The 27,003-nt window shown below is 40.0% G+C and overlaps 1 protein-coding gene and 1 long non-coding RNA gene across 3 annotated transcripts in view; one reads left to right on the top strand and one right to left on the bottom strand.

Moving 5' to 3' along the window:
- Positions 1–27,003, bottom strand: part of NSMCE2 (NSE2 (MMS21) homolog, SMC5-SMC6 complex SUMO ligase) — a 134,072-nt gene that overhangs the window by 5,268 nt on the left and 101,801 nt on the right. The window lies entirely within an intron of this gene.
- On the top strand, positions 14,422–26,667 carry LOC135578699 (uncharacterized). The gene is made up of 3 exons (XR_010470790.1): positions 14,422–14,551; positions 25,741–25,844; positions 26,217–26,667. It is a non-coding gene; the product is annotated as an uncharacterized LOC135578699 (long non-coding RNA).

Below are 27,003 nucleotides of genomic sequence, written 5' to 3'. Positions count from 1 at the left end.
GAATTTTTCTCTCTAGCTGCACAAGCTACATTGCAATGTAGCACCTGGGACATGGCAACCCTGGCTGTACATAGAGATTAGGAGACAAGATGGACTAGATGATCTTTTGAGGTCCCTTCCAATCCCAGAGATGCTGGAGAGCAGCTCATCATAGAGGGATCTTGGGGTTCTGGTCGACAGCAAGTTGAACATGAGCCAACAGTGTGTTGTGGCAGCCAAGAGGGTCAACCGTGTCCTGGGTGCACCCAGCACAGCATGGCCAGCTGGGCCGGGAGGTGATTGTCCCGCTCTGCTCTGCACTGGTGCGGCCTCACCCGGAGCACTGTGTGCAGGTCTGGGTGACACAGGATAGAAAAGATATTAAGCTGCTAGAGAGTGTCCAGAAGAGGCTACCAAGTTGGTGAAGAGTTTGGAGTTGAAGGCATATGAGGAGTGGCTGAAGTCACTTGGTTTGTTCAGCCTGGAGAAGAGGAGATTGAGGGGAGACTTGACGGTGGCTACAGCTTCCTCACAAAGGGAGGAGGAGGGGCAGGCACCGATCTCTTCTCTCTGTCGACCAACAATAGAACCTGAGGGAATGGCAGGAAGATGTGCCAGGGGAGATTTAGGTTGGTCATTAGTAAAGATTCTTTGTAAGAGCGAGATAAGGACTCAGCAAAATAAGTCGATTCAATGTGAATCATGCTAAGCCATTTATTACAGAAACAAGTCTCCTTATATACGTAACTATATTCTAATCATGCGTCCACGCTCCAAGCATGGATTCGCTAAATGAGTATCGTGGGCTGTCCGTTCTCTGGAGTCTCACTAATGATACGTCCTCCGATGATTCACGCCACACCAGGACCCCGGTGATTGTGGAACACCCCTCTTTCTCACAGCGGACTCTGCTCTCAGCTCCCTGAAGCGGCCTTGAGATTCCTTTGAGCCAGACTAATTCATCAACAAAGTCTTTATTTACCAAAACCCCCTCCACAGTTCTTCACCCAGAGGGTGCTGGAGCACTGGAACAGGCTCCCCAGGGAGGTGTCACAGCCCCAACCCTGACAGAGTTCAAGAAGAGACTGGACAACATCCTTGGACACATGGTGTGAGCTGTGGGGTTGTCCTGTGCAGGGACAGGAGCTGGACTCGATGATCCTTGTGAGTCCATTCCAACTCAGGACATTCTATGATTCTATGCACAGATTGTTAGGAAAAGATGAAATCCTTCCATGGCGTGTGTTGGCTTTGGCTGCCAAGAGGGCAGTGAGAAACACAAGTAAGACAGAGGGTTTTTAGTTACTTCATTATTTACCTTCTACAAAGCCTCAGCCTTGGTTCCCTTTGCTGCTATTGCACCCTATCAGCCAGTCTTTGCATTTTTGCATCCCTGGCATTGAGCCTTCCCCATCTGTTAAGGACCAGTGTTTCCTCACTTATGGTCGGTCCTGCATGCCTGTAGAACCCCATCACCTTCCGGTTGATAAAGCAGACATCACCTCTCACACCCAGTCTAGACCACGCACGCTGCCCTGTGAGCCAGCACATCCCTGCATGAGCTGCTCTCAGCATCCCTGCTGCAGCCACCGCTCCACCGCAGCACCTCTCAGTATGCCAGTTTTATTTGCATCTGTTTCCTTCCTTCTTAACCGAGCTTGGCCTTCTCTCCATGCCAATACACCACGAGTTTTCCAAGCATCCAGAAATGTTTCTGACCCAGGTACTGCTGCAAATACTTAGGCAATACTCAACGAGCATCAAGGGTGCTTCTGTTTCTGTTAGTAAGGCTTCACTCAATCAATAGGGTATGGATGCAAGGAGAAAAGGAGCTCAAATGTCCAATGTCAATAATAATTTTAAGGCTTTAATCTCCAGGAGTATTAATGTACATTTATCAGATACTGAACCCCATAACAAAAGCAAATACTTGCAAGTCAGAAGGAAAAAGTGGACACAATTTAACTGTAAATTCCAAAACTGCAACGGTATAGACATCAGAAAAAGACTTGCATCAGTTATCAGTTTTCAGAAGAGAAAACCTGTCACATATTATTCTTACACTGATCACATACAAGGTTTATTCTATAACAAACACAGTGTTTTGAAGAAAATACAACTTTTGGGGGAAAAGTGGGCGTTTAGTGAAGGTCTTGAAATACAAAGCAATGGGTGAAATCCCACTGAGACAGCAAGGCTAAAGAGTATTCCAAATATTGGTAGGTGCCAGCTTTGGCATGGGCTGCCTTATTTAAATACCATACTGACGCAGAATTTCCTTAAATTCATGTATCTGCAAATTTCAACATCCTGCAGCTTTAATCTTTCCTGCTGAAAACATCTGGAAATTCACATTTTTCTATGTTGTACTTTGTTTCAACTCACGAACTTGGCATGTAAGTCCAGTGTACCAGCACATCATGTTGGTCAGTGAAGTCAGAACGCAGCAGTATTAGCAAGATCTAGGACAGGTGAATGATTACAAAGGTTGATTTTTTCTGTATCACTAATATGTAGATACCAAAGAAGCTGGGTGAAGTTTTAAAATGCGGGGCTTGTGCCTGTGATTTTACTTTTAAAGCTCAGCACTCCATGTCAGCTGTGCAAGTGGCCTCTTCTGGAAGAATATTCACCTTGTGCAGCACCTTCTGACTTTGCTAAGGACTCACCACTTCAACTCTGTGTGCTCTCTTAGGTATCGACACAAGAATTTAGGAGACTATGTTGAAGCATCCAAGTTTGAAAATACGAGCTGAAGCTTGGGTACTGGTGTTGAGTCTACCCAGAAGGACTCAGGTCTCTAAATTATGTGGGCTAAATCATAGGCTGGGTTTACCTCTTACTTGTACTGGCTTTGGAGGTTGATTTAGATGCCTCATGTTTAGTGGTTGAAATTCCATGAGCTGAGACCCACTCCTTGTAGATGGGATAAATTAATCTTCCTGAATTCAAATTGTCCTCTTGGTGCAAGCTTATCTTAAACACTTAGGTTGCACTTCATTTGCAATGATTTTGTATGCAGTCTGTCAGACCGGGGCCCTGGTTTCAAGAGGTTATCACAGCATAAATGAATAATTATTTAAAATATTTCCTTTTTATAAGCAACTAGTATTTTTAGTTATAAATATGGAAGACTGTGATGATGCAAGTGATACCTCAAACATGTCAATAGCAAATTAGCATAAATCAGATAAACCACCCACAGATTTGTTGTTCTTGCTTGATGTTTAGATTACAGGAGGGGAGAGGAAAAGAACTTTTTTCAGTTACAGTAAATTTTGCAGAGGTTATGCAGAGACACACATACATCCCAATCTGGTCAGTAAGATGCTCTAAACCGTAAACCTATACCTGTAAACTCACATTGGAAGATGTTTTTATTGAGGTCAAAGGGATTTTTTACCAAATGAAATGCATAAAATTTTGGAGGATCTAACCTGCAAGTCTGACTGTTCTATAGGAAGAAGAAATAAAAACATCAGGTCCTACATATTTCAGCTAAGTCAGGTTACATTTTTGTAAAATTAAGTTTTCTTTGGAAATTAAAACCAGATGCAGAAAAGAGTAACTTATTGTTACTGAAATTCAGATGTTGCCTTATGTGACAGAAGTACATACATTTATTTTGGTAGTCTGGGAGATTACATTTTAAGAGCCTTAAGAGTTTCTACTTTTCCATTCCAGCCAATTGAAACCTGTTATGAGTATTAGTAATACATTTTCTATCTGGCTATCTCAGCAATAATGTTTATGGCTAATTAGTGCCCACTCTTGTAATATAACTGCATTCTCATAAAGGTAACTATTTTTGGTAACACACCATAATGAATTTTGCAACTGCCAACAGTTTTTTCCTTATTCAATTTTAATTAAAAGCTGGCAGTACTTTATATCTCTATCACTTTCATCTCTTGATAAAAATGTGACTAATATGCCTTAGCTCAGTTTTTACCTACTCTGCTGAGAGAGGCTGAGAACTTTAAAGCCAAATTTTAAAAATTAGAAAACCATGGTGTGGAGACATTAACTGCTATATTGTGAATTATATTAGGCATGGATAGTATACATTTTAAAAAAACATTAGAGGAAAGATCCTCTCTGTTGTCATTGTCACTTCTGTGACAGACAGAGTGGTGTCTGCTCGCTGCTTCCAGTGCCCATGATATCCCCTGTCTACCCAATTCTTGTTTCTCTAACCTGGCTCTGAGTGAGCAGATGTTGCAATGTAAACTTAATTGATTGCTTTCCTTGTGTGCTGTGCTGTTCTGCCTTCTCACCTGTCACCAGTCAGACGCTAATCCCGGAAATCAAAGGGTAATGTTAAGCCTGCAGAATTGAGTCTTTATAAGCCTGAGCCACTAGACAGACAAGGTCTTGGCTCCCAAGAGGGTCTATTGTCCTGCTGACTCTATAGAAATAACAGCAACTCATCCAGCCTGGGAAAAATTCTACCTCTGAGAGCTCCAAAAAACCCATGGATGTGATGAGGGCAAGTCAAATACCAAGTGCTCCTGCCAGCAGGACACAGAAAATGATGAAAGGTGAGGGAGGTGAAGGACATGGCCACATCCAAGAGTTGTATTCTAAGAGACAGAAGGAGTCTGGGGCACTGCCAGCATGGGCTGAAGAAGATCCAAGGCCAAGTCTAAAGGAGGGAACGAACCCAAACACTGCTTTCCACGAGACGCACTGCTGAGACCACCATGGGCAACGCTTAAGAGCTGGTGAGCACACGCATTAGTGCTCTGAGTTTGGGTTAGACTGCAGATCCGGAGAAGCTGACCAGAACAACCATCCAGAGTCCTGCCCTGGAGATGGGTCTGCAGTAAATGCTGTAGGAGGAGTGAAAGAAGAGGGGAAGCACAGACTAATACCTTCCTGGCAAACTTTCCCAGTCTCCTGCAATTTGTGGCCAAGGACTTCCTGAGTCAGAAGTAATATCTTTGTACTTAATAAGCCCTGGAGTTTTCCTTCAATGAATTTGTCTAAACTTGGAGAGGGGAATTTGGGCCTGGACTTTTCAGCTTGATTAGAGACAGTTATCTTTGCTAGAAAGGTTAGCAACAGTTTAATTTTCCTTGAAATTTACCGCAGAGGCTGCAGGTTACAGTTTAATTTGATTTTTAAGAGGGAAAATAAGGTGTGCAAGCTACAGCTGCAGTCAAACAGTTCAAAGGCTTTCTGCTCTTGCCAGAGGCATGCGATAGTTCAATTTGCCAACCAAGCCAAACTAGGCTTTACATTAAAGTACATTACAATTTGATTACTTGCTGGTGTTGCAATACACCAGTTGATCTAAGGAAGGTGGCCTCTGACATGTTGCTCCAGATTGCAATTGCAAATTTACTTGCTCCTGCCCAGGCCAAGCAATTTGCTGGTAATTTACTAACAAGTCCCTTGTACGGGCCCTGTTTTAGACATACTTGTATAAGAAGTACATAGGCACGCATTCGGTCGATCCAAAATAAAATGACAATCCTATAAATATAAGCCATTCTGATTTTCTTGGAGTGCGAAAAGCAAATTAGGTGAACAAATTAGCAAATTGTTAGTTCCTTTACTTAATAAGAGTGGGGAAGGAAAGGACAGTAACCTGCACTAAGCAACCATCCTCTAAAAACTGCTTTAGTACCATCAAATTCACAGCACTTGCATATTTTACAGTATTTGTCTCACTAAGCTACAGGCCTTTTAGAATACACTATTGCAAATGGAAATAGTGTTCCCATTTTATCCTTTGACTGGAAAAGTGGTTGATGTGAGTCTTCCAGAATGACCTTATGATTTGATTGAAACGTTATGGGGCACTTGTTACAGAAGTGTAAGTGAAGGAGATGGAAAGACACTTGAAGCTAGATACAGTTTGCCATTTAATGTATTAATAAATAAAATGTGACTACAAATCCCACCTAGGAGAAAAAAACAAACAAACAAACAAACACTCCAGAGGTGCCCTGTGAAACCTTTAACTCATAAACTCTTTGAAGTGAGAAGTAAGACATCATCTTTCCCTTTAGATTTGGGGAAATTCAGACTGTTGTGCAGTGGGAGCTGTGTCCCTAGAAACGTGAACATGAAGGATATCTTTGATTATAAACCACACAACTCCGACAGTTTGGTAGGCAAACATATAGAGGCGGTTTTCTTGCTCCCTCTGTTATTGCAAACATGAGAAATCCACACTTCAAAGTCCATGGATGACATTTCAAACAGCAGTTTCCTCATCACTGCAGTCTGGACTAGATCTGAAGAAGCTCCTGGGGAAGATGAAGGTTACCTAAGAAGATGCCATGAAGGCTCATCAGTAAGCTCAGAGAACTCACTGTTTCTGGAAAATCTAAGAAGGCCATGTTCTTCCATCTTAACTATCATCACCCACAATGAGTGTAAACTTACTAAGTAAATTAAACACCAAAGGCTTGCTGAAAATAAACCTAACTGATAAACAGACTACTTAAATGACCGGGAAACTTGAGGTCTACATGAAAGCACACTGGGCATGTGACAATAGAGCAAAAGTGTTCGGGACGCCACAGTATGAGCAAAGCAAGACAAACCCTGGAATATCTTATGAGGAAAAAATATATCAGACACAAGCTACTAAATTGCAAATATATGTAAAGAAAGCTTTTATTACTTGGTTTTTCTCTTCAGAAGAAAAAAAGCTGAACAATCACTGATTCACACAGTATACTGTATAAAGGCAATTTCCATGGTTAGAGAGCATCATTTCATATATCAGAGATTAGAAGAATATCACACACATTTAAAAAATGAATAAATTCGCTCCAGACACATGAAAGAAAAAGTTGCAAAAGATGCAATCAGAAAGAAAAAAAAAAGCCTACCAGTTCATGAGAAGATGAACCACTTTCCATTACTAACATTGTGGTCAGAATCTGGAATGTCACTGATGCAATGCTAACCATCAAATGACATGAACATGCAGGGCTTGCCTACACAGGGAAGCTGTTGCAAAATAAGCGAGGGTGTGAATGCAGAACGCATTAGCTACTTGGCTTTAACTCACTGTGTGGAGACTCTCATTCTGCACCAGGAGTGCCTGTTGGCTGTTTAGCCTACTCCACTTCCACAGCGGACTCCAGTGAGGCACTGTTAATGGACAGGAGTAGTGAGAGGAAAGCTGTTGGTACTGGGAGCAATTTGGAGCCATGTTCATTTCTGTATGAGTCCTTAGAAGTCCTTGGATGGTTTGTTCTGCAAATTTAGTTCCAATTTTCTCAGAACAGTCCATGCCAAATATGCTCTACATACTAGCTCACAAGCAGAAATCATGTCTACGACACCCCTGAACGAAAAGTAACATGATGTTTCTTGTAACTGTAGAGTTGGAGGTCGCTTTGCCCATTTCAATATGTAATTTGTGCATTCTTGTAGTCATTCACTTCTGAAAAGCTGAGCTGGTGACAGATTTTCATGTGGAACAAACTTCTACTAGGAAACACTCCTGGACAGAACTGTTCCAGGGTAACAGAGGGACAGAAAATGAAAGGAGCAGCGATCAGGCAAGGGGACCAGGCAGTGTCGCTCCCCAGCAGCCCATCCAACAGCCTGCTATGGAACCAGTGAGCACAGAGCCCCTAGTGAGCCCAAATGATCACACCCTTAAAAGATTATCATCATGATTATCATTTCAATCTCTCTCTTCATGTTCTCCCTACAAGACTTTCTGCAAAGGACTTCACTGTATTCCATTCCTAAGCAGCTCTGTTGAAAAACACCTTTAAATGTCACCAAAACAAGTGAGCCCCGGTGTCAGGAGCGTGGTGAATACAGACACATGGAGGTTGCCATGTGTTGGGGCACAGGTAGGATTATTTATAAGGTACAGGGTGAGAGGCCTAGAAGCTGTAATCTCTGAATATTAACCTGTTGATTTGATGATTGGCACTGACTCAGCAGCTGTCTGACACTGCAGCGAGGGCGCAGGAAAGAGCAATAGCTCACCTTTGGACATCAGCAGGTTTGTAGGACAGCAAACCAGCTCCACCGCCTCCTTTATCCCAAGGAGGCTGGAGGGACAGATCTGCCTCTCTTTACCAGAAAACACAGATGTACTATATCACTCTTGAATAAAGACATGAGTACAAATACATTAAACTGAAATGATGGGGACAAAATATTATTTTCTACACCCTCTAATGCCCAGCGTTGAAAGACTTGAAATAAACTTTTAGGTGAGAGATTTTATTTCAAAATTAATATTAATGAAGAGAGCAACATTTGCAATTCTTTTCTTAGTGATGCATTTCACACCTTTGGAGTGCTTTCTAAAGCTCACAACTACTTCAAAAATTAATTTACTTCATTTAGAAATACATAACATCAAGTTATTCCAATTCAGTGTGCAGTGAAGCACTATATATATATCCACATAACTTATTTGAGTTATATTATTAAGATGTATAAAGAAAGAAGTTGTGTTCATTTCCCAGGCTTTTTTCTATAGAAATTAATTTCTTCTGTATTTTATATATATAAACTTTACCACTCCGGTTATTCTGAATTCTGCAGCTTTCCACTGCCTGAAATGCAGCTATGGGGAATTAATAACACCTGGTTTCTTCTTCTCTTTAACACAAAGTGTTATAAAAATGACAGTTTTACTGCTATGGCCATTTGACTGGTGGAAAACTGGGGCACAGGGCGGGAATATATCCAGAGCCACCAGCACATCTGTGTGCTAGACCATTGTCTGTCCCATTAGTCCACACTGCCTTCCCCCTGACTGACAAAGGCTTCCAAATACATTCTTAGTGAACGCATCAGTTCCACGCTAGAGCAAAAAATACAATACAGAAACCAGTATCTCCTAGTAATTGCACAATATCTGGTTGTTTATTTTGAGAAAACTAACACTTCCACTGAAGAACACATTATCATTTTCTGTTAAGTCGTATTTATAAAATAATGCGTCTTTGCTAAACTACATGAGAAAATGAAAAAAAAAAATGAACATTTAATATCATACTGAAACAAGAAATAAAACAGTTGTTGTTTTTTAAGAGGAACTTACAGATCTGCCATTGCTCAACTGTAACAATGCAAGGTTTTCACTTAGGTTAAGGCTGAGTGACATATGGCATGTGTGTGTTCTAAGGCATTCTGCATAAAGTATGCTGTGCACACTGAGCAGATCGTCACTATAATAATCCTCGATAACCTGTTCCCTAAAAATAATAAAAAATGTTGCTAATCCCAATTTATACAGCATCCTCCAAAACAATGTCACAGGGGGCTTGGGCAGCTAAACATAACGCCATCATCAGCTGGGAACAGCTGAGCAGTTATTTTTCTCAGCCCGTCCTGTGATGTAAGATTAAGCTTCTTGAATGGCAGTCGGTAAAAAAAATCTAATGCTAAAGCCCTGAGCTAAAAATACTCGTGGATTATAACTGCAGCAGCCTAGTAGCTTCTGATGGTAATTAGTAGTTAATTTTAAATCTGATCAATACTATTTTAAATGTCTTTCTGCAATTCTCATTTGCCAGGAGTCTAAGTGGCAAAGAGCATCTTCTTTAATGCTGCATGCATCAGAAAACCATTCTATAGGTGTAATTTACATGGCAGCACATGCATTTCAGACTTCACCTTGACATTATTGCACAGTGCAGACAATAGACAATGTGGAATGACTGTGCTTTATGGCAAATGTGCTGGGAAGACTGTAAGAGGCTTAACTAAGGTCAAGCACGAGGCCATGTCCTTTAAACCCTCAAAGTCTCTCTACATCTACGCTTTCCTCTCCAGATCAGGTTTAACAGGGTAAAGTGGGACAGAGAAAGGACTTGAACACCCTCAGCACAGATGCACACAGCAACTGAAACAAGAACGACGCAGAAGGACAAGCAGAGCAATGGATGCTTATTTTGAACTGATGGGACAGCACTTGCAGTGTCACTTGTGCTTCATAATAAGGAGAATGAGCACATTGCTAAATCACATGGTGTTCTGCACAGTCTTCATCTTTCTAGCAAAGCAGTTAATGTTACGCTCGCTATTTCAATCTTATAGTTTTACTATCACGATGGAGTAACCTTGTAGTTGTCCTCTTAAGAACTATTAACTTCCCTTATGCTCTTTGGCTGGCACATCAGCTCTTGCAGAAACACACACAGTCCCTACACATACACTGAGAAAAATCAAGATGTTTGTATCTCAAAATCAACTAAGATTAATATAAGTGAAACAATCAAACTGCACTAATTAAGGAAGGAAACCAAAACTGAATACCACAGAGCTACACTAAGGAATGACCATTTCAAAACAATACAGATAAGGGTTTTGTCAATGCTCCTTTCACATTCAGAAATCAAGCAGTCCCCCAACTCAGAATTTAGGTTAGGTCAGTGTAACTGAGACCCTCTGGTTTGTACAGGTAATTAAGATTACTTCTTTTCTGCACATTTGGCTACAGCTAGTCAAAATACGTGGGAATTTGGTTCAGTGACTGGAGGGAATGAAAAACATTTAAAGACAGAATCAATATATAAAGGGGGATCATAAGAAAGATGGAGAAAGACTTTTTACCAGGGCATGCAGTGACAGGACAAGGGAAAATGGCTTTAAACAGAAATAGGGTAGATTCAGATTGAGAATGAGGAAAACATCCATTACTCTTGGGGTGGTGAGAGACTGGAGCAGAAAGCTGTGGATGCCCCATCCCTGGAAGTGTTGGATGGGGCTCTGAGGAACCTGATCTAGTGGATGATGTTCCTGCCCATGGCGGGGGGTTGGACCAGCTGATTTTCAAAGGTCTCTTGACAAACCATTCTGTAACATTTCCCTGATTCCAAGTTTTTATTTGCAGATCCCAGCACTGGCAGTTACAGCTCTTCAGGATCAGGTACTACCTTGATATGGTGCTCACAGCAATACTAGAACATGTAACACAATTTAGGAAATTATTTGTTCTATTAAGAAGCTGAAAAGCACTTTTAGTAAAGACCATAAAGGGACTATATCCTTAAAAAATGCAGCAATACAAAATGCTAGTCGCAGACAAATGACACAGTTAAGCTCTCCCCATGACAAAGCACACTCAGCCTTCACAGAAAAACTGCACTTCCTAGTGTCCTACTAGTTTTCTCATTGCAAAGCTGATCATGTACAGCATCCCATTTCATGTAGAAGAAAACATATGAAGTATCAAAAGGGCTCTTCAGAGGGCACATACTTGAATAATAAATAATTCTAGCCAGGGAGTAGAGGGGAATCAGGAAGACAACAGCGAGTTGCATGCTGATTTTGTAAACATAGGAAATGATCACTTCAAAACTTTCAGCTGCTTGAGGTGCTGTCCACCCAGATGTGACAAACCCAAGAGGGAAGAGTCACCGTGTTAGTGACACCCACAGGTATGTGGAAAGGGCAGCCATTTAGCAGTAGGCAGAGTTCCTTGGGAAGTGACAGTCTTTGCAATCATGCATTCCTGGGTTACTACATTTGGCCTCTGGCTTGTACAGCACAGAGCTTGAAACCAGGAGCTCGATTATCACTGACAATGCTGATCTGGAATTTCAGGAATGGGTTGTAGTGGGTCCCAGGAAGCAAACAGCACTTATGAAGCAAAGCAGCACTCTATACCTTTGCCAACAGAGAATGTTATGCTGCTCTGAGGTGTTGCAAGAACATGCAAGCAGTGTGGGAAAAGTGCAAACAGAGCTGGAGCAGTAGGAACTACAAACAGCATCACATTATTTTTACAATGAGGGTGGTGAAATACTATCCCAGGTTGCCCAGAGAGGTGGTAGATGCCCCATCCCTGGAGACATCCCAGGCCAGGCTGGACGGGGCTCTGAGCAACCTGATCTGGGTGAAGATGTCCCTGCTCATGGCAGGGGGTTGGACTGGATGAGCTTTGGAGGTCCCTTCCAACCCAAAGTATTCTATGATTCTACGATTTACCACAAGGGGCAGGAAGGTGTATGGAACCCCACACTGCTCAGCGCCTGAAAAGATTCTTCAGCAAATTATTAAACAGTTCAGCTGTAGGCAGCTAAAGGATGACACGGTAGTAAAAGGCAGTCAGTATGTTTTTTCCCAGATCAAATCATGCCAAACTGATCAAACCTGGTTCTCTGATAGATTAACTGTCCCTAGTGGACAAGAGAAATCAGTTAACATATATATGCTGACTTTAAATACAGCTTTTGATGTTCTCCAGATGACATTCTCCCAAGCAAACTAAAGAAATTAACATAGATCTTCATCCAGATGCAAAAAACAACACAATAATTAAGCTTTCTTCTGATTACAGTTTCTTTTTTTCTGAAACAGATCCCTGGTGTAAAAACCATTAATGCCTAAAAACCATAATAGAGATCAAACAAGATTGTACAAGACACTATATACATTCATGAAAAAAAAGATCTTGCATTGCAGAGCTACAGTCTAAACAATCAGGACAGACAAGGAAAATATCTTACCAACACTGTCAGAGATGGGAAACTGAGGTAGAAAAAGATTAAGGGCCTGATTTTCAAATGAGCTCAGCATATTTGTTGCTGAGCTCGCTTGAAATTCTGGCCATAAACAACATCATGGAAATCACTAGATATTGGGCTCCTTTGAAAATCAAACTTCAATATGAAAATTTGGCCCAGAGGTCTTTTGAAAATCTACATCAAGAGGCTCACCCAAGGTCACCCAGGAAGTCGGTGGCAGGGCTGGGAACCGAACTGGCATCTTCTGACTCCCACTCTGGTGCATAACTAATGTCGCTCTGTGCTGTTTTAATTAGCTATGGGGAGATCTCAAACCAGAGAAAGCTTTTGAAATGAAAGAAAAGAAAACCCTCACAAGTACATTCCGTTTCCTTTCACAAGTATCAGAGCACAATGGGCTACCAGGGACTCATAAGCAGAAGGGATTTCGAACTTCTTTAACCAGCTTCTGTTTCCCTTTGAGAAGATAAATTGTTGTTTACTTCTTGTACATAAAGGGATTAATTGGAGAACTGTTCATTTTTCTCTAATAATATTTTTTTTTCAACTTGCACTATGCCTCTGACCCATACAAATATTTTTCCAGTGACAAATGAGGATAGAAAAAGGAAGCCTGCAGAGTGCAAAGGCTCCTAAGGATTAGTAGACAACCTCTGGGGCAAGGAGTGGAGACTTATGCTATTGCTTATTATTACTACATTTTTCCCTAGGTAGAGAGAGTTGTTTGAAGTGGTTTCCTTGCTAATGCAGTGGCAGAGCAAACTATTTACTTTGCATGTATATGTGGTTGCTTCAGTACCTCTCTTGCTGTTCCTGTGGAACACCTAAGATGCACTAATTTCAGCAGTCCACCAGTTCTTTCTGGAACATCCAAATTCTCTGTATTTTCCCCGGCTCTGGTGACATCCATAAGCATCTCCCCTGACAAGTCTTTGTTGGTGAACTACTACAACCATCTCAAGAACAACAGAAAAAAATATAGAAAATTATAACAAAGGTGGAAAACCAAGCCAAAGCTAGAGAAGGTGTCTGTAGCAGCTGCTTTTAGCCCAATGCACTTCACTACAACCTAAATGTGGCATTATTTTGTCAAAGGCAGAATAATAGGTTAGTATTTCTATTCACATTTTCTGTCATCAAAAGCTTTAGCCTAGTTTCCTGTAAAAAACTACACAGGTTGGTAAGTTAGAAGATCTCTTCAAAAGGAGAAGCAGGTTATTTCCTCAGCTCTCTGACCCTGATACGCTGCCTGTGATCACAGGGGGCTTCCGAGTTCACTTTGTTGTACACTGGGAATCTCACTGCTAAGATCCGATGGGAATTCTGCCCAGTTTTCCTCAGACAGAAAGCTACTTGGTGGACAGAAATAGAAATTCTGGTTCATGCTGACAGCTGGAGATTTCATAAAAAGGAGCTGCCGGGTTCGTTATTCCCAGTTTCCTGCCAAAAGTAGAAAAACGTCTGTCTTTCCTCTTTCCAGCTTACAGTCTTCTTGTACCTCTTTAGTGCTATTTTTGAATCTGCTGCCTACTTTGGGGCGTGTTTCTCTTGGGCTCAGAACAGTATCTTACTTCTCTGTCAAATGTACCTTCCACTTTTCTTCTTCATAATTTCCACTGCTGCAAATTTATGTGTCCAGCTGCAAAGCTGTGTAAATTTAAAAACAACTTTATCTAGAAAAGCCAAGGAACACTTCACTAAAGACAAAACATGATAGCTCTGTGAAGCAAACAGATGGTGGAGTGAGAGAGATGGTGTACAAGCAGCATGTTTGTTTCTACAGATTAGCTGTGCGTACAGCTTCTACTTATGGAGCATTTGTATAGTTCCTTTTAATCAATAAAAAGATATTATTAGCTTTAGCTTAGCACTAGTTCAGGGATTACTAGTGTTTCTACAACGGAAATCATTAAAGGGGGGTTTTGACGGAAGGCAAATTTATTTTACAGGGCTCCTTTCCTTCTGGAAAGGCACTAGAAACAGCAAAGGGATGCTCAGGGGAAAACAAGCAAAGCTGACAACTGAGGTGGGCAGTGCTACCCAGGTAGACGGGAAGAGGGCAGCTCCATCAAGTTCCACCACCCGCAGCCCGAAGGTCCTCACAGGTAAAGCATTCCCAGAACCTTCTCCTGCAGGAGTCCTATCTGCCAGGTTCTTTTTTTTTCCATCTTATCCGTCTCTTGTTTCACTCCACACCCTCCTTTTCTTGTATGGCTTTCTCATTGTCTTGTCTCACTTATCTTGGATCACAGGCATTCTGGGGCAGGGAACACAACTTTATACAGTAAAGAGGCAGAGCTTTTAGGGCTCTATACGCATGATTAATAATATTTCATTCCATATAGAAAGTGAAATAAGCATTAAAAGTCAGCTGCATAGAAGAGGGGGTCTCTTCAGTTAACGAAAATCTTGGGGTTAACCTTAAAGTGTACACTTAAAACAAACCATGACCACTATTAAACACGCAGGTTGCACATGTTCTGGAATGCTGATTGAGCAGCTCATGTGGGATCATCCAACACCTCTGCAAGCTGATGCATCTGAATAATTAAGGTCTCCCTCATTACAGGTCTCCAAAGCATATTAATCAGGTCTCCACAAGAGTAAAGTTCACTCTGGAGACAAGAATACATCTTTGACTAATTGGGTGTTTTGATCAGCTGGATTTGGTAAACTGAGGCTGCATTTGAAATATCAGTATTGACCATATACAATATTACATGTTGCCATATAAGTTACGCATTCTGCTGTCCGTATACTGGCCCAGCAATAGATCTTAGTATCCACATTATTTCACTCTCATTTTAGGCAAGTGTGAATTTCTAAGGATCTTATGAAAGACTTTCTCCTCTTCCAACAAAATCACAAATGGAGTGTGGTTTGGGGGGTTTTGTTGGTTGGTTGGGTTTTTTAACTAGGGAATTTAAGTCTATATTATGATCTTGATCATATAACCAGGTCCACAAGGGCAGTACCAGCAGTCCTTTCAATTGTGTTGAATGGTCATCTTGTTGTCCCTAAGCTCACCGAAGAATGGAAATCCCTCTTCAAACAGGCTGCTGTCATGGCTAACATCTTGAGAAGAATTTTGTCTAGTCTGTTGATCATACAAAATTTAGGATTTAATCAACACTTCGACAAAGCATAGCCGTGCATGAAAAATCAAATACAATTACAAGTATCAAATAATACAAAAAGGCTTTTGAAGACATAGGGGAAATTCTATTTGGAAGAACATCATTAGAATCCTGCTCACACTGATCTAAAACCCTGAAAAAGGAACAGAAATCAAGTAGTGCTAACATACTAAAACTGGCATAAACCAGTAGCATTAGCACCACCCCACTGCAATCTTGCTTTAATCCTGTAAACTTGTTTGGCATAGGTAGCCACAGGCATCTTTTCTAATATGCAACATCATAAAGATCTAGTTATTGGATGCTTGAAAATTTAAATGGGTTGAGCATTATAACATTGTAAAAACAAGTTTCTAACTGAAATCTTAGTTAGCAGGACAACATAACTAATTTTTTTCCAAAATGAATTAACTATCTTGAGATGACACAGAGCTCTAATGCTTTCTGCAGAATTTTTGAGCTAGAGCACTTAACCAACCTAAACCAACTTATACTCAAATTTGAGTTGAAATGATGAAAACTTCTTTATCAGAGGCCAACATCAGATTTAATCCATTGAGCAATACTTGTGATTAGTACACAAATAGATGGGTGGAAATTCAGAGAGTTATTAACATTTGAGGAATTAAGAAACCTTATAATCAAAACATTATTTTACAAATTGATTTAAATACAGAAGAGGAATATGTTCAGGCAGGCCTTCTATTTCAGACATTTTATTTCCCTTTGAAACTTAAAAAAAAAGAAGAAGCAAAAGAAGACGACATACATGTCAATGGCTGAATGGGTGGGTGGGTCTTCCTGTGAAATGAATCATACTTTTCATTCAGTTTTATGAAAGTCTTGCTTCAAGCATGCCTATAATTACTGTTTGTTGCAATGGCTCACCGGTCTGCCATGCAGTACAGTTCACAAGGATTTGCTAGTTTTCTGAGGGTGCAAATCAATTTTTGGGACACAAATTGCAATGTGGGTCATGCTCAGCATGCACACATGGGCTGGGAGAGTTGATAAAGAAACTTCAGTACAGGATGGTCAGGAAGGTTCTTTGTTGTAATAGTCAAAATTGCTAACTGAAGATGTATAGTCATCATTGGTATAGACTGAGACAACTACCAAAATCCTGTGGCCAAAGGTAGCTCTGCCTCAGAAGCTGTGACTCCAAAGACACACAAACCAACTGAGATCATGTTTTGTCTTTGTCAGTCTTGATGTTTTATATAACTTCCTATTAATCCCTTGCTTGGGTACCTGCTATGTAAATTAAAAGTGATTCTTTTACAAGCCATTCCACCAAAGGTGGCCAGTCACTGCGCTGGCAGAGAGGGCACCAAGTTGGTTGCTGAAGAACCTTATCTAGTGCTGCGGGAAAGTCAGCGAACTGGCAAAGGGATCTACAGCTGCCACAGACCTTGAAACTGCTGAAGATATCACACAGCACATGCTGATGACAGTATTTCAGATCTCTCATCTATGGAAGTCTGGTGCTTTATTCTGTAAAAGCCTCCTACCAGCAGAGATTTAGAGTTCTAAGGCTTCACTGGAGTTCAAAGCTCCTTTCAAAACAATAGGAGACAATATTGCTTCTTTCAAAATGCGTCAGGAAGAGAAAGCAATGGCACCACTCTTACCCTTTCTTTCATGAAGTAAGAAGACAGAAAAAAAAAACAGTTATTCTTGGATAGCTTTCAGTCCTACTAAGCAAAAAGTAGGGGGCAGCTCTGATGTCTTCTGCTGAAGCTGGACCACTGTGCTGCTGGAGCAACGGGTTGAAAACGAGAGCCAAAAATCCAGAGCGTGATTTTGCAGCTCCAAGAGCAAAGCATTCAACTGGGAGGGAGAAAGTTTTGAGCTTAGCTCCCTGGATTATTTCTAGTGTATATGCACATGCTACCTAATGTAAAATGCAGCCCTTGGTATCTTGAGAGCAGCACCAGTGCCAACAACTGGCTGCACGCCCTAACCAACAAAAAGCAAAACCATTGTTTTTTGCTTGGTCTCCTGCTGTCACCCCTGCTCTTTTTGAAGAGAAGAGGAAGACAAAGGTCTACACCCAACTAAGCAAATGCAGTGTCTCAGTCCAGGCTCTTGGTTTGCTCACCGGAGACATGGAGGTGGCTCTCACAGAACAGTGCGGGGCACAAGAACGAGCTGCAGCCCTGAGCAAGGTACCTGTGTCTACAGGACTCACTGGTTCATCTCCATGTTGCAGTCCAGATCACTGAGGTGTTCCAAGTATTCTGAAGCTTGAGCTTGTTGCGTGCTCCAAATCCTACCCTTAAAGCTCTGTCTTCATTCATTGTACATAATGTGAAGGAACCTAACTCAGTATTAGGCATTCTACTACATGACGTGGTCTTGTCGTTTTTTTAAGAAACATATACCTAAATATACAAATGCCTCCCCAGCCACTCTTTCTTTTTAGTCTCACTCTTTCAGCATCTAAATCCTTAATGGACTCCACAGAGTCTACAGCATATCTCTCTTTTAGCATGTCTTCTATGGCAATCTTATTTAAAGCGAAGATTTTCTGTGTTCATTACAATGAAAAAAAAAAGAATGAGGGGAAAAACCAAAAAAAGCTTATCATCCAGAACCACACTTACTTAGAAATTAATTGAAATATCCAGCTGCTGAGCTTTAGTGAACACTTTTAACTGTGCTGACCAATTCATTCAATTCTCTTTTTTTTCCTTTCTGCAACTACAAATACTGGAACATACTTGTTAAAAAATATTTTTCCCTTTTTCAGGTTATCTGTGTTTTACATATTCAAAATATATAAACCATTTAATATAAAAGTTTAATCACTGTCTCCTTTAAGGCTGCTTCATTAGTAGGCAAATAATGACAGATCCTTCAAAGGTATCCTGTAAAAAAACACTAAACCTTTCACAGACTATATTTACAGAACTCTGCTGATTTAACATTTCTGTGTCATAGAAACAATAGATATCTTTCATTTTGTCATTATATTTTTTCAGTGAGTGACCTCAACCACTCACACAGCTTCAACTATTATCTGCAGTTCATACGTCTGTCTTTCCTTTTCTAACCTCCCTTTGTTTCATTTGCTCCTCTATCTCAACGCATCTCTCTCCCATCTCATTTCACATACCTCAACAATGACATCAACATAGAAAGGGCTGAAATACAATTTTTAGGCCAGAATCTACTGTTCAAACAGATTTGCACCACAGCCTACAAAATAAGAAAGTAAAAATTATTTAAGCTCTCTAGAGCCCAACACCAAATATGAATTAGAGAAACCACATGGTCTGCCTGATCTTGAAGAAGGCCACCAATGAGACCAAGGGGCTATTCTGGAGCCTGGTGATGACAAGAGGACAGGGAAGCCTTTCCAATGATGGCCTCTTACTTCCAGAAAAGTCATAGAAGTACCTGTTACGCTTCCTAGAACTGGGAATCTAGTGAGTGAATATTGGTTTTACACCACTGGAGAGAGCATGCCTTACTTCTCCTCTCAAAGCCCTACACCTCTTCCCCTACCTGCCTCTCGTCATGTCTACATTAGTGTTGTCTTTGATAACTCTATTTTTTCCACAGACATATTAGCTCAAGCTGGGCTAAAAACTCTGTTATCAATATTTGCACTACCCAGTTGAACAAACTGTCTCTGCCCCTGTTGTGATCACAGCAGACACAACTCACTTTGACAAAGCCAACATCTGTGTCTTTCAACATCTTCTCTCAACTGATGACAAAACTAATGGGAAAAGCAAAATAAAGATGATAGTCACTGTTTGACATGCAAATGTGGACTACAGATTCACTAGAGTCAGAAGATAAAGAAAAGTTCATAAATAGAAAACCTGTAAGAAAAAGTATCTGTAAAAATAGCAAACATATACAAGAAAGACCAACACCTTGAAATTTGTTGAATGTATTATTTGCAAACTGATTTTTAGGCACCTGAACAAAAATGTCCTGATTCTTGAGGTGCTCATTATGTGTAATTCCCTTCACTTGGGCCTCAGCGTTTCTAAGAAATCAGGACACCTACTTACATGTCTGAACATTGGGTCAGTTTATGCCAGTAAATGCCATAACAGTGAATCGGCATCTCTTCTAAGAAATGGTATTGCTAGTTATTTCAGGCACTGAATGAAACCTTATGTTAAAACTGGCCTTCAGATTAGACCATTAGTTATCTACAAGCTCAAAAGTATCTAACCACATGTTATTTTTCTGTCTTCATACAAAATGTTCCAACAAACGTATTTCTTTACCCACATACGAATGCAATTATTTACACAGAAGGAACACAAAGTCTGCTACCAAAAGACCTTCTTTACTTTCCAGAAGTCCGCATTTTCTCAAATACAAAACAAATCCCTTTGTGCTTATTTTTTTGGGCAGGACATTACCACAAAGGCTATAAAATAGCAGTATTCTCCAAAGACACAATGAAGTCATGCATGTCATTAAAGTTTAGTCAATCTGCTTGAAGTCCTCTAAGGCAAATACGTTCAAGGCTAACGCAGTCAGCTCTGCTCTTCTACTGATTGTACGACTTGATCTCCTCTGAGAAATGTAGATTTGACCTTCAAATTCTGCAAATAACTAGAAATTTCAAATTAAGCACACGTAGCTAGTTTTTGATAGCAAGAAATCTTTTCAGCCTTTTCAGTAAAAGTGGAATGAAATCTTTTCAGCCTTTTCAGGTGGAGTGGAATGAAACAGACACCCAGTCCTGCTTCTCTATTTTCTCAACAGCAATTTGCAGTTATTTAACCAGCTTTTAAAGAACCTTCCCTCAGTGTTTATCCATCTGGAGCTGCTGACCTAAGAAATCTGGCTTTTTAATATACTTGAAATATACTATACTGTATCATACATTTCACTCCTTACACTGACCCTAATTCGTCTCGACCTTAATAATCAGACTGCAACAACGGTGCAAATAAAATACCAGATGAATGTATACAGTTCAATTTTCAAAATGAACACACAAAAAAAGACGAAATATGAGAGCTGTAAAGCTAATGGAAATGTGTGAACTGTAGTAATGTACACAATTATTATGGAGTCCTGATTTCACCAAATCAAACCCACTTCTTGTTTTCAATAAGGGGTTTTGGTTGAATAGTGAACTTTGAGACTCAGTGGATTCTGGCTTCAGCTCCTAATCCTACTATAGAATGCTTTTGTCTTATTCAATAAATAATCAGTTTCTCTGAGACACTTTTTCCCTAAGTAAAACAGGGAGCATAAAAATTTCCTTCCTAAAAAAAGTATTCTCCTGTTGGAGAGTAGTTTTGGGCATAAACCTGCTACGTGTTTAGATCAAAAGCAGAAAGGGAAGTTGCCCTTGGTTCAGAGAGAGGTACAGAATAAGTTTTAACAATTAGGTCTTTAGTAGCTTACAAATTCTAGTGTTACTGAGAATAAAACAGAATCTTTAAAAGCAAACAGTTACCTAAGTATTTTTGCAGTGCAAGAGCAGATTAACAGAAACTACTGATCTCAGAGGGCTCAAGATCATTCTGAAAGTTCGAGGGAAAACTGCAAAGAAAGTTAATTATTCCTGCCATATATTTCTAAAACCACAGCTAAAATGTTTTAACTTCTTCCTAGCTTTTAAATATTTTTGTTCGCAACACAGATCAGCATTGTTTGCTCTTAATGATTTTCTCTTGGGTATCTGCTCTCTGCATCCTGCCGACCATTCCTGGTGAAGCTCAGCACGGCCATAGAGCGATCTTTCTTTGCCATTTGTGGCGGCCTGCCAGAAGAGGCCAAATAGGAGTTAAGGCTTGACTTAAGTCTCAGTTTCCATCTAGCATCCTGATTAGCTCCTTTGACTAGTTACCAGCATAGATTCTATCAGAGAATTATGCTCTGGAGTGGGCAAAGCTGGGGAATGGGAAGGGGGAAGGTTCATTATGCATTTTACCTGGTGGATAAATGAATAAGGATTTTAAGTGCAGAGCTAAAAGTGAATTAATTTGATTTGCTCAGATTGTGAAAGGCCACTTTTCTTCAACTCCAGCAAACAGAAGGAGCCTCTAAAACTGTCTGCCCCTCTATACTCTCTGCCCTTCAAAACTATTCAAGTAACAGACGACTTTGTAAGGGTTCATGGACCTCCCTTAGCCCAGAATCATTTTCAAGAATGATGCTTCATCTGAATTAATTAAAGCTCACACCATCACTGTAAATTAGCAAGCTTTCTTCCCAAATTTTATTTTCAGAGCTTCATACCTTTAATCCTTTGCATCACTTCCCAGCAGAAGGCAGGCTCCCTTATAATGGGAACTTGCTAACAGGAATGACGGGCAGAGAGATCGCAATATTCAGCAGATATAATGCTGTTAAATTGTAAGGGTTCAGACAGACATTTTCTGAGCCAGCTGCCTGACTCTGGCTGATAATGTACATTTTTATACCAAATCCAGCAAACATGGAACAAGTCTATTCTGAGGTAAAATTATGCTAAGGCACATAGTAAAAATACCAAAGATTAGCAAAACTGTGTTGCAAATGATGATTTCAGAATCTCCAGTATCAGATATTTGACAATGACAGGGACACCATTGTGTCATGGATTTGGCACTTGGTATCCCCACACAAAGCTGGGCATGGTGAAACCTTAGCAAAAAAAAAAACACAAAAACAAACAGCGCATATCTTACTAAATTATTATTACTTAGGAAGTGAAAATTTCTAAGTTTTGTTTAAGTCTTAATATTTGATATTTTAATTGAACAAAAGCTATTGTATTCCCATGAAGACAGTATACTGAGTAGCATATGTGGCGTTAGACGGCTCCCTCTTAGTTTATTACCCTCAGAGGCAGGAGCTGAGGTGCAGAAGGTTGCACTCTAAAGATTTTTACAGAAATTCCGTTTCTGCAGAACTGAGGAAAGAGCCTCTTATGCACTGAAATTTGGAGAAGAGTCAGCAGGAGGATCAGTGATCCCTCCTAGGGAACTCCATTCAACACCTTCACCAGTGACCCGAAGAAGCAAGAAGGTGGCGAAATCTCCCAGTGTGAAGATGCTATTGAACTCTTTCAGGTAGTTGAGTGATAATGAGGAACTACATTAAGGCTTTACAGAAGTGGTCTAAAAGGTGACAGAAGAGCTTCAGTGTAGACAAATGTAACACAATTAATCTGGGGAAAAAGAATCTAAACCATAACTGCTGAACTCAGGCCTTGTAGTTACAAGTTAGGAAAGAGATCCTGGAGTTGCTACTGCCAGTCCTGAAGCAGCTCAAGGAACCGGACAAGTTAAGGTGCCGGGCATCCCCAGGAATGGCATGAAGAGCATGGTGCTGGGCACCTGCCTGCCTATACGTAGAACACTGGTGCACCCACATTTAAGGTACGCTGTGCATTTCTGGTTTTTGCAACTCAAGGACAAAGTGGAGTTACAAAAGGTACAGGAAACAGCAATTAGAATGATGAAGGAGAGGGACTTTAACTGTAACTGCTTTACATGGAGAGACCAAAATGCTGAAACTCTTCTGTAGCCAAAAATGTGAGTCTGCAGAAACTATGAGTGAATGAAAACAGGGAACTAGAAACAGGAAAAGGAAGGGAGGCAGATCTGGGTAACAAGTAAGATAAATGGCAGGAATGCACAAGGCGGATGAATTGGGCAAGAATTAGGATGGTAAGATGAAAAACATAACAGCAGTTGGGTTGAAGGAGAAGAGGTGGGAGTGACAGGCACAAGCAGGGGCTGGGTTGAAGAACATCAGGAAAATCTGGAAAGGGAAACAGAGAAATAGCCAAGGCTGGAATAGGAGAGTTCCGACAAGCACAGCATTTCTTCCTTGAGTCTGAAATTAAACTTGAAATTCCAGAACACCGGAAAAATCTCTCACTAGTGTCTGGTCAGAAAAGAGAACCAGAAACTGTTGCTTCTGCTGCTATTTCTGTGTCTTAGTGGCAGGGGATACCACATACCCAAATGAATCCAATCAGCTGATAACATATGGGCTCAACAGAATGTTATTTTTTCAATCGTTTTGTATCACTCTATGTAGATTAAAGTGTGTGTAGTAACACACTGAAAAGGAGTTTCTCTGGCATTTCTTGACTCCCTCCACAGCAGGTTTGAGGGTACCCAAAACCAAGTGAAAAACAATTCCAGTTCCAGTATTTCCTAAATTTAAGTATGAGTTTTGTCATGTTCTGGCATGATAATACATACGAAGCGGGGTAGTGGGCTGGCAGAAGGTTGGTAGGTGGAAAAGAAGGGAGGAGTAAGGCGTAACAATGAGACATATTTCTAAAGTTTTATAAGGCTATTTCTGTGACATTTCAATGAGTCATTTTCCAACATCAATAAAACTTACAAAACACTCAAGCCTCTTTATAAGCTGTTGCAATAATGGATAATAAACTAAGAAGGGTTTCCTTACATCTCTAAGAGGGAGTTGTCTAACACCACATATGCTACTCAGTATACTGTCTTCATGGAAATACAATAGCTTTTGTTCAGTTAAAAAAATCAAATATTAAGACTTAAAAAAACCCAGCCCTTCTTTTTGAAAGTATCCCCTTTCTCCAGTTGAAATATTAATGTCACTTGCGGTAAGCATTCCTTCACCCTGCAGAAAAGTGGGAAGCTCTGTATAATTCTGATAAGGTCAGTTTTACAAAAGAGTATGTCTAAACACTGCTTCTTACATGAAAGGTTTCAGTTTACAGGAAAGAATGGGAAATCCCCTCTGAAGGAATTGCACAAGATGCACCAATTGCAAGGTATAACGTTATGACATAAGGGTATGTATTTATTTTGGTTCCTGACGACCATAAGAACCACAAAGACAAGACTTCAACCAGTTGCGCTCTGCGCGTGTAACTGGCGTCACGGGGCAATAAACTCACTACAGCCACTTTACACAGAGAGATATTTTTAGCATTGGTATGAAAAGAAACAGGTATTGAAAAAGAGAAGGAACTGGCAAATATAAAATACAAAACACCAGGCATAATATTATAGAACCGATCACTTTTTTAATCATCAGAAAAACAGAAAGCAGATTTAGTCTGGTGACAAATCCAGTTTTCCGAGCTGCTTATATGCTCTTTAATTTAAAAAAAAAAAATCCTAAATAGAAAATAACATTTTTACTATAACACATATGGCTGAGAATTTTACTGAAAGCAAAATCAAAAAAGCACGGAAATCAAAAATGTTGAGCTATGTGAATACATTTGTGGTTTCTCTACACATTTAGAATTTACCCTTTTGACCTCATGTCTGAGCAAATAAAGATCTTTATTCAAGACATTATCAAACTAAAAATCTTCTAAGTTGATTAGCTACATCCAAATGTAATTCCATTCATATTTATTCATATCTATAATTTTGACTTGAATAATAAAATATTTCATAACAGGAGGTGTGATTAAATACTTCCACCTTCAAGTGCTGGAATTGTGAAATATTCTTCTGAAACATCTTGCTAGAATACTCTCTGACACCACTGGCGTCTTGTCCTTCCTTTTTAAAACATGCAATTAAAAAGCTCTTCATGTAAATCTTCTTGCAGTCTTAAGTGCCTCTTTATGTTCACTTAGAAAGGCATTATCCACCCCGAGCAGCCAACGTAAACTCCTTGCTACATATTTCTTCCCAAATTATGATTTATTATACTGCCTACCTTTATGTTTTGTATTACATTTTTGTAAGTCTTGGAATCCAAAGAAGAGAGTAAGAAATATCATATTATATCGAGAATATGTGTTAAAAAAACTGTCTAAAGTATTTCATTTCTTTGTTAACAGTATTTCTACATAGCATAAAACTCCAAAGCAGCAAATCTATTCTGTTGCTGCAAAGAGAACAACAAAGTCACTTAACTTCTTCCTGTGATTTTAATGACTACTCATCTAAAATTCAGTGATGTAAAACATCAAATAAATCTTAATAATAGCTGCACTGTATTCACTGCATGGGAGTCCTCCAGTCCTCTGTTCCCATTGCCGTCCAGCTGTTTCACAATCATTTGGAACAGATGAATGGGAAGAGCTATCAAACTTTGACAGGGCTCTCAGCTCCTACCAGCAAGCTTAAGATCTGTTTAATCATTTTGATGTTCCAAATGCCTTAAAAGTAACTTCATGCATCAGTTGTTTCACAACTCTCCTCTCAGGTTTTGTTTTGGCTTTTTCACAGAATCACACAACGTTAGGGACTGGAAGGGACCTCGAAAGCTCATCCAGTCCAGTCCCCCCATGGAGCAGGAACACCCAGATGAGGTTACACAGGAAGGTGTCCAGGTGGGTTTTAATGTCTCCAGAGAAGGAGACTCCACAACATCCCTGGGCAGCCTGTTCTAGTGCTCTGGCACCCTCACTGAGAAGAAGTTTCTTTTTCATATTGAGAGCTTCCATATAAGCTTATATTTTCTTACTTATGTCAATAACTTAGCTTTTAGCCTTATTTTCTGCCTTATTCTTGCTTATGCTGCTTATTTTAGCCTTACTTTATGTTTCTTATTTATCTTTTCACACACACACAAAAATATTGGGATTGTTCTTCCTGTAATACATATTTTTTGTCTCTTTCCTGCACCGAATAAAGCACAACAACATTAGACTACTTTAACAGGATAAAAAAGAAACTCACTGATTTTACCATTTTCCTTACAGAATCTGAATTTGAGAGACCAGTGCTTGTCCACAAATTCTCCAGGAAGTTATGGAGAGAAAGCTACAGATAACTACTACAAATTTATGGGTTTGCTCTTAAAAACAAATTGCATTTTACCTTTGAACTTGGAGCTAAATGAACTTTTTATATTTGTTTTACAAATTTTGAATTTCTTTGCTTGCATTTCCTGAAGGATCACACTGGAGCACATTGAGAGTTACATGTTCACTTTGAAAAAGTATTTTTCAAACATCACTCTTTCCTGAAGATAAGCTGTCACATGTGCATTACAAAACAGTCATTTAATTATACAGTTTCATACTTAAAAAAAAAATGATACACGGGGTGCTTGTGGTATTGGTAGCACAAGATAGCTGCAGAGCAATAAAGAGATCAGTATTTAACATTTCATTCTATCATCATGACTCAGTGTGTGGTTCAACGGCTCACTCACTAGAGCCATCAAAACCAGAATTATAGAAAGAACCATTTCCTTCTAGACTTTTCCATGCCGTTGGGCTCTATTCCTGATGCTGCATTGACTGGTGGGGTGACCTTTGAAAAAACACATTCCCTTTCAGTGTCTGAGTTTCCTCATTTGAGGTGGTTTCCTTGGTAAAGCACATCAAGACCTGGTGATTAAAAACAAGGTATATATGCAGTAGTAATTAAGTAAAAGCCAGTTACTGGGTACTTAGAGCGCATAGGCCTGCAGAGTCATCAGCACACCCACCAGTCTTGACACAATGGTACCCATGATAATGACTATTATTGTTAATACATGAG

The sequence above is a fragment of the Columba livia genome, chromosome 2, assembly GCF_036013475.1.
Source record: "Columba livia isolate bColLiv1 breed racing homer chromosome 2, bColLiv1.pat.W.v2, whole genome shotgun sequence".
Taxonomy (NCBI): domain Eukaryota; kingdom Metazoa; phylum Chordata; class Aves; order Columbiformes; family Columbidae; genus Columba; species Columba livia.
The sequence above is the reverse complement of the archived record's forward strand: the minus strand, read 5'-3'. Positions and strand labels throughout refer to the sequence as shown.